Below are 9,453 nucleotides of genomic sequence, written 5' to 3'. Positions count from 1 at the left end.
AGGAGGAGGAGGAGGAGGAGGAGGAGGAGGAGGAGGAGGAGAAAAAGGAGGAGGAGGAGAAAAAGGAGAAGGAGAAAAAAGAGAAGGAGAAAAAAGAGAAGGAGGAGAGCAGCAGCAACAACAACAAGAAGAAGAAGAACAAGAACAAGAAGAAAAAGAACAAGAAGAAGGAAGGAAGGAAGAGAAAGAAAGAAAGAAATGGTCTTTTGTCTCAAGGGGATTGCATTCTGAAAGCGCAAACTATCTATGTCTATATCTCTATCCATCTCTGTTTCTGAACATATAAACTAAATAAAAAGTAAATATATGGGCAAAGATAAGAAAGTTAAGGATGGGGGATACTAGCAATTAGGGGTTCAGGAAGGGTTTATACTAGAAAGTTGTGCTTGAACTGTGTTTCAAAGGAAGAGATGGATTTTAGTGGTGAGGATGGGTTCTTTTATGTCCTTATCCATGCAAAAATTGTTATAGGTAATGTGCTGCAGTCTATTTGTGATCACAGTGCCTAGATTCCCCTGCTGTTTGGGTTTATTTTTCTGAACTAGTGGTCCTCCATAGAATTCCTAGTCTGAGACCCCCTTCTGGCATAGAAGTGGTCTTATACATACTTGTAGAGTACAAACACCATCAAGTTTGACTAAGCCAGAAATGCTTTGACTAGGGGCCTGACTACAGGTCTACGTCTACTCTCCTAGGACCAACCAAGCTAAATTGGGACAGAATCATGATTAGAAGTTGGCCATAGCAAGGAATGCGATGGAGTCATAGTGAATGGGCTCAAAGAACTGATTGTTAAATTTTCAACATGAACATTTACTTCCAAGAAATTGGCAGAAACTATAAACCAGGGCTTGATTTACTGTTTTGTTGATCGTCTAGACTTAAGAAAATGATGAAAAATGTTATTAGTGCAGATTAAACTTAAAACTTTATCATGGATATATTTTTTTTCAGAGAGCCAATAGTTAAACATTTAACAGAACACACCTGGACATCAATGATGTATTGGGGGACTACAAAAATCCGTAAAACATATAAAGCAGTTAAAATGCAATGTAGTCCTCAGTCCTATGGTGTCCTTCTGTTTCCATACTGACCTTGGCAGAGGAAAGGAGGCAAAGGTTGTTAAGAAGCATATAGTGTTTTGTATACAAAAGAGCTTTTTTAAAAACATTTTTTTGTCATAGACCTCTTTGGCAGTCTGGTAACATCTATGGATCTCTTTTCAGAATGATGTTGGTTTTTTTTTTTATGAGTAAAATAAAATACCTAAGACTGCAAAGCAAAGCAATTATATCAAAATACAGTTATCAAAATATTTTTTTAAAAAGTTCATGGATTCTGGGGTTCAGAACCTGTGGTCTATAAATATTTATTTAACTGTTGGTATTTCAATGTATAATCTTGGTTCAAGAGCAAGGTTGTTGAGACACAACCAGAACAACTGAACCATGTCCACATTGACCTTCATACTATAAATAAAGCCAAGATATATAAAGAAGCTGTGGTTAAGTGAAAAGAACCTCTTGCAATTATTTCTCAGAGGACAAAAAAAAAGGATTTGAAGGAGTTCATTTTATTGTGCCACAAGAAACATCATTGGACTTACAGGACCAGTTTTGATGCCAGGATTTATTCCAGCTGACATTTATTTTATAAAGATTAAATCTACAATATAGTAGAAGTGTACTTTGGGGAGCCAGTTCACACTGGGGAGCAATCTCACACACTGAGGTCATATGACCCTGAGGAAATCATTTATCCTTTCAGTGTCCTATAAGTTGCAGAGAAAGTGCCAACATGCATTGAGAGAGCCTATTTCCTCACCAGGTATTCCCTCCACCGATGAAATCACAGGTCTAGACTGAAAAAGCACATGGAGATTTCTTTTATAGGCAGTAGATACAGTACATGTACAGCCATTGTGTAGGACATTTATAAGTAAAGTTTCCTGATGCCATGGAAAGAGCACTAAGCAAAAAGTAGGGAAACCAGGGTTCTAGTCTCAAATCTGCCACTAACCTGTTATATACCTTAGACAAGTCATCTAACCTTTGTGTGCCTCAATTTCCTCATCTGTAAAATAAAAGGATTGAACTAGATTACTTCTAAGGTCCCTTCCAGCTCTCAAGTTACAGATCTTCTGATCTCCCTTGACCTCAGTTTCCACTACTATAAAACGAACCAATTGCATTGGATAATTTGAAAAACTCATTTGAGCTCTAAAATTCTGAGCTAAGTAAGAAGGAACCAGAAACATAGTATGTGCCCATTAACTAGAAGAACAGATAACCAAACTGTGGTACAAAAAAAAAAACTAGCTAACAATAATAACTGATAATAATAATAATAATAATAATAATAATAATACTAAACACATATACAGCACTTAAATTTTGCAAAACATTTTTAAAATATCTCATTTTATCCTTACAACTCTGGCAGGTGCTATTATTATCCCCATTTTACAGAAAAGGAAACTGAGGCTGCTAAGTGACAGGCTCAGAATCACATAGCTACAAAGTATCTGAGGCAGGACTTATATTCACATCTTCCTGATGTCAAGACCAGTACTCTATCCACTCTGCCACTTGTTCATATGAATATGAAATATTGTTGTGCAGAAAGAAAAGGTGACTATGAGGAATTCCGAGAAACATGAAAAGAATTGTATGAAGTATACATAAAATCATAGGATTATAGATGTAGTGCTGGAAGGAACCTTAGAGGTCATTTAGTCCAACCCCCTCATTTTGCAAATGAGGAAACTGACACCCAGAAAAGTTGTGACTTACTCTAGGTTGCACAAATATTGTTTAGGAACGGGATTTGAACTCAACTTCCATGACTCCAAATTCAGGGGGAAAGCTCACACTCTTTCCTTCATATCACACTTAAACACAAGCAGAAAAATAACCTAGATGATGACGGCAGCAAGGTAAATGAAAAGGTCACTAAAAGGAAACAGAACTCTGACCAACTAAATAACTTGAACAGTTAAAGAAATATACCTTCTTCTTGAAAGAGAGACTGGAAACAGTACAGAATGCTGCTTACATTGTCAGGCTGAGACACGATATGTTGGCTACCTCTGCTTAACTGTTTTTCCTTGTCACTGGGACTGTTTGATTCCAGTGTGAAAGTGTGTACCTAGAAAAAGCAGTGATGTAAAAACAAAATGTAACAAATAAAACTTATTTTTAAAAAATCTTAGCTAAAATAACATATCTCATTCTAAATTACCATAAAAATTTTAAAATATTGCATTTTTGCTTTTTGATTATTGGCCTTAATTATGATTTATTTCATCCCAAATTCGTGCACTGGAAAGCAACCTCCAATTATTACATTTTTCCCTTAGAGAAAATGTAATCTTCTACCACCAAATGTATCCTGTGCTTGCCCTATCAATAGATTCACCTGCAGACTGGATAGCAGCCAAATTGAATGAGTGGGTGGTAGAAATTCCAGGGTAAATATCAGAGATAACAGATGCTGCATTTTTTTTAACATCATTATCATTTCTAGCTATACCCTTGTCCAGTGGAAATCAAACCTCCCCTATAATAAGGAAGGACAGTTAAGCAAAGGTAACCAAGCTGTAGTGTCTAAGGATGACAAGATGAGTTGATATACAAAGCAAGAGATCAGGGAAAAGTAATAGGCAATGGGATTGATGGACAGATTAAAACATACCTTGGGGCACAAAGGTTTTAAGAATTAGTAGAGGAGGTAGGGAAGGAGCAAAGTTAGTGTCACAGGATGGGCCTTAAGCCAGGGAGGTTAGTCTTGATGCCAGGAGACTAGGATAAAAAACAAAAATGAGACTGGTGGTAGGAAAAATCTTTGGCATAAATGCTGAGGGCAGAACGTTGGAGTCTAGCTATCAGGATGTCAGAATCTTAAATACTAACACTGCTTGTTGCTGCTTATTGTCTCTTTAGTATCCAGCGTCTCCAGCTTACTGGCTTATTTTTCAGTGATAGGCCTTAGACTGCCCCTGGAAGTCCTTGCATGTTGTATTTCACTGAATTGTAAATAGGTTCCATTTCTATAACTGTCTATTGATTTGCCTCCCTACCCTGCTTTCTGAACCTTGTCTCATACCTTTCCCAAGGATAGGACCTTGGACCAATGACCCTGCCCAGGATTACCATGACCAGTCCTTTCCCAGGAAAAGGTTTTCTTCATGAAATCATTTTCTGTCCACATGGTTAAGGGGACTAAGCCAAGCTAAAACACTACTTTTTTTTCTAAATCTTTGATTTCAATTCCATCAATCTTAAAAACTCCCAGTATGGAAACTCCTGCCACCAATATAGGGTTGGCAACCTCTCTGTAATTCAGTTTTAGACAGCTGCATGAGGAACTGAAAGGTTAAGATTAATAAATGATTTATCCATCACATAGCTGGTATTTTAAAAATATAGGATTTGAACACAGGTCTTCCTAATTCTAAGGCTAGCTCTCTGTCCACAGCCCTCTATCTCTATCTCATCACACTGCCTTTAATTGTATCATAAGCAGTTTCAAACAACACAGAAGGTCAGTGATGAAGTCTGTGCTGTAGTTTGATGACGGAGACTGGTTATACTGAAATTCCACATAACTTAGAAGAGCTGGGACATGAGACCTCAGACATATATGTGTGGAGAAGAGAGAAATTGGAGAGTCTTAGGAGTTGGGGGGAAGGAGGAGAGGGGGATGAGTTGACTAGTGCTTAGTGACACAGAAATATATGCTGATATTATATCTCCTGAGACAGGAGTTAAGATAGTTACTGTGTGATTATCAATAAACTGTGTCAGCATAAAGACAATTCCACACATCTAAACTGCTTGCTTACTCTTCCTATTTTATTTCTGCCCTGTAGGTACACCTAAAAATAAGGTTTTATAACTCCAGATTTTGTAGTATGCTTGGCAATGTTTACATTGGATAGATATATATTTAATCTTTTTCTCCATTAAGCATATGTAATGAGACCAAATGAATCTCCAGTGGAACAGAAATGAACATCACTTTTCCTGGGGCAAGCACATTTCTTTTCTTTCTCTTTTTTTTTCCATTGCAAAAGAAGTTTTTATCTTTCAAGATAGCACTTTAACCTTCATCTCAACAAGCCATTTCTAATGAATCAAATGAAATCATAAGTCATACGGACACCTTTCACTGATCAATGAGGATAAAAATCCACTTTTTTCTGTCATCTTCATGCAGTATCCTCAAAAAACCTTATCTTGATCCTACCATTCCCTGCTAGCTATTCTGCTACCCTTCTCAGATAAACTTGAAATAGCCATCCTTACTCTGACTCCACTTCTCCTTTCATTCCATTATTACCTTCTGAAATATGGCTTCAACTGAACTGGCTCTCTCCAGAGTTACTAGTGATCTATTAATTACTGTAGTGAATGTCCTTTCCTGAGTCCCCATCCTTCTTAGCCTCTCTGAGGCATTTGACACTGTCACCTCTTCCTACATGCTCTTTCCTCTCTGGGTTTTCAGGACATTGAACTCTCTTGGTTCTCTTACCTGTCTGACCCTTCCTCTCAGTCTCCTTTGCTACATCTTCATGTACATCAGAATAACTAACAATGGGTCTCTCTCAAGTCTCCATCCTAGGAACTCTTCTCTTTTCACTCTATGCTATCTCATTGATGATCTCTTCAAATCCCATGGGTTCAATTGTCATCTCTGTGCAAATGGTTACCAGTTTCTGTAGTCTGTCCTTTGAACCCCAGTCTCATATCACCATCATCAATACCATCATCATCATCATCATCATCACAACAATACATATATATCACTTTAAGGTTTATAAAGTGCTTTACAAATATTATCTGAAATGCAATATCTCAAACTCCACATATTTAAAGCAGAACTCATGTTCCCCCCAAACTCTCATCTCTCCTAAACTTCTTCATCACTATTATTAAAGGCATCATAATCTTCCAGGACACTTAGGTTCACAACCATGGTATAAACTTTGACTACTCATTCTCACCCATCTCTATGTACCCAAACCCTTACCATATCTTAGCAACACTTCTTGTATACGTCCTGGCTATTTTTTTACTCACACAGCTAATACTCTAGTTCAAGCCATCATTGCCTCATGCCTGGACTATTGCAATAGGCTTCTGATTGGTGACCCTTCTTCAAGATTCACTCCACTCCAATTTATCCTCCACTCAGTGGCTAAAACTATCTTTTTATGCCCTAAAGCATAGGTTTGATTATGCCACTCCTTTACTCAATAAATGGCCTATTTGTAACCCTATTTTCTCCTGGAACAAATATAAATTCCTCTGGCATTTAATGCTCTTCACAATCTAGTGTTTTCCTTCCTTGCCAGTCTCCTTACTCTTTATTTCTCTTCACACACTCTACAATGTAGGTTACACTGACCTATTTGCTGCTCTTCAAAAGTAACATTCAATCTCCTTTGTCTTTACACTGATTATCCTTGATGCTTGAAATATTCTCTCACTTCACCTCCACCCCTTAGATTCTCTGGCTTCCTTCAAGACTTAGCTTAAACGCTACCTTCTAAAAGAGGCTTTTTCTGTTCTAGAGCCAAAGCTTGTAAGATTACTTTCTACCTACTCTGCATCTATATTTTATGTGTATATTTCTTTATATATTGTCTCCCTCATTAGAAAAATTGGAGTCTTGAGGGCACATACTGATATTACTCTTCTTTTTATCCCCAGCATTTAGCACTGTGTTTGGTTCATAGTAAGCACTTAATACATGCTTATTGATTGACTCACTGATGATTGCTATTATTGATTAAAGATTAGGTGTTAAGTGGGTTGAATTAATAGCTTTAAAGAGGGTATAGTAAAAAAAAGATAAATGTATATAGAATTTACTATAAAATGAAGTATGGTGGCCTACTATGCATGAATGGGAAAGGTCAATTTCATGAATGAAGAGAGTTTCAAATATGAAATCTTAAATGCATCATTGAATCATTCCAAAATAATAACAATAAAAGCTCATCTATATTGTGCTGCACAGATTTTATTCCATTCAATTAAACAAGCATTTAAGTCCCTTCTATGTGTCAGGCACTGTTAAGAGATAGATTCCAGATTCCAATGTGCTTTCTTCACAATGAAACAATTAGGTAAGTAGTACAGATACCATTGTCCCCATTTTATAGATGAATAAACAGACTGAGAGAGATTAAGTGACTTTTCCAAGGTCACCTATGAGGAAATTATGATACGGATAAGTCAAGTGATTTGCTTAGGTTGATACAGCAGTTTTCTTCACCTTTTACTTTACTATATAAAAAAATAGAGATCATTCTTCATGAACTCTTTCTTCCTTCCTCCATACTTTAATACTCCTCTGTGTTTTCATTCATCCTCTCCTTCTTAATTCCAGTCTCTGAGGAAAAGATGCTAAAACCTATAACACTACATTTTTGCTTTCTATGCCATTCTTTTCTGACTAGTCCAGAAATTTGCTCCATCAATTTCCTCTTTGTCTCATCTTCAAGCCCTCCCTATATGTGCTAGGTCTTTATTACCTCATCTATAAAGTCACAGGTTCTACCCAAACCTTAAAAACCTTCACTTGAAAAAAAAAAAACCTTCACTTGAAGTTTCCACTCCCTCAAGCTATGTTCTATATCTTCTTTTCTAAATTTCACTGTCAAACTTCTGGAAAGTATCATAAGCAGCAAATCATAGTCTATGGAATCAGAAGACCTGAGTTCAATACTTGCCTTTAATTTTTAGTGCCTTGTGGCCTTTTGGGTCTTGGTTTCTTGAGCTATAATATAAATTGGTTAGCCTAGATGCCCTTTGAGGTTCTTTCCAGCTATATTTGTTGCCTCCCTTCTTTCCCTTCTCAACCCTCTGCAATCTGACTTTTAAATCTTTTTGCTCCTAAGTTGCCAGGGTTCTCTTAGCTGTTAAATATCATGGCCTTTTCTTCAATCCTCATCGTCTTGTATCTTACCTCAGTCTTTGATATTGTTGACCACTTCTTCATCCTAGACACTCCCTCCTCCCTTGGCTTCTAAAATAACACTGCTCTTCTGTCTCTTATCCCCCAAGCATAAATATTACCTAAGAATTTGTCCCTCTTGGTCTTCAAACTATCTTGTGATCCCATCTGCTTTCATGGGTTTAACTTTCATTTTTATGTAGCTAGCTCTCAAATATCTAAACCTAATCTCTATCCTGAACTCTAGCCCAATGTCACCAACTGAATGCTAGAAAATTACATATGGCCAAATGCTAGGTATTCTATAACTTCTCAAGTTTATCTGTCCAAAACAGGACTCATAACCTTATCCACCAAAGCTGCTCTTTTCTCAAACTTCTCTATGTCTGGTGAGGGCACCACCATCTTTGCAGGCCCTCGGGTATGTTTCCTTGGAATTATCCTTGACCACATCCTCCCTTTCAGCTGCTATTTCCAGTCAGTTACCAAGTTTTTAAAAAAATCCTAATTCTGCAACATTTCTCACAGCTGTCAACTTTTTTCCACTCATAAAGCTACCACCACAGTTCAGTCTGTCATCAATTCTTGCCTTGAATATTGTAGTAGTCTACAATACTTTGGACTCTCTCATTCTCTTCTCTATAATCCATATAGCAATATGGTTGACAAAATAATAATCCTAAGGCATACATCTGAATGTGCTACTCTCTTATTCAAAGTGCCCAAAGTTCACTATTGCCTATAGGACAAATATATACTTATATTTTAATATCCTCCACAAACTGGTCTCCAATCTTTTTTTCAAAACTGATTTCATGCTACTACTCTTCAGGAGCTTTATGTTATAACCAAAGTAGACTCCTAGTTGTTTCCTGAACTTAATTCTCCATCTCTTTTACCACACATTTGAACAAGCTTTCTCCCAAATGTGGAAAGCCTTTGCTTCTAACCTCTGCATCTCAGAATCATTGTCTTCCTTCAAGACTCAACCAGCTCCCATGGAAATATAGACTAAACATGAATTGGAAACTAAATAATATAATCCTAAAGAATTAGTAGGCCAAATAACAAATCAGAAAAACAATAATTTCACCAAAAAGAATGACAATAATGAGACAACATACCAAAACTTATGGGATGCAGCCAAAGGAGTTCTTTGGGAAAATTTTTATATCTCCAAAAAATAGCATAAAATAAAATAGAGAGGGACAGCTCGGTGGTACAGTGGATAAAGCCCTGGAGTCAGGAGGACCTGAGTTCAAATCTGGCCTCAGACACTGACACTTACTAGCTGTGTGACCCTAGGCAAGTCACTTAACCCCATTGCCTAGCCAGAAATAAATAAATAAATAAAAAGAGAAAGAGGAGATCAATGAATTGTGCATGCAACTGAAAAAGCTAGAAAAAAAACAAATTAAAAATCCTCAATTAAATACCTAATTAGAAATTCTGAAAATCAAAGGAAAGATTAATAAAATTGAAAGTAAG

This window comes from Vombatus ursinus, unplaced genomic scaffold (genome assembly GCF_900497805.2).
Source record: "Vombatus ursinus unplaced genomic scaffold, bare-nosed wombat genome assembly UNPS02006779.1, whole genome shotgun sequence".
Lineage (NCBI taxonomy): Eukaryota > Metazoa > Chordata > Mammalia > Diprotodontia > Vombatidae > Vombatus > Vombatus ursinus.
This window is presented reverse-complemented; position numbering follows the sequence as displayed.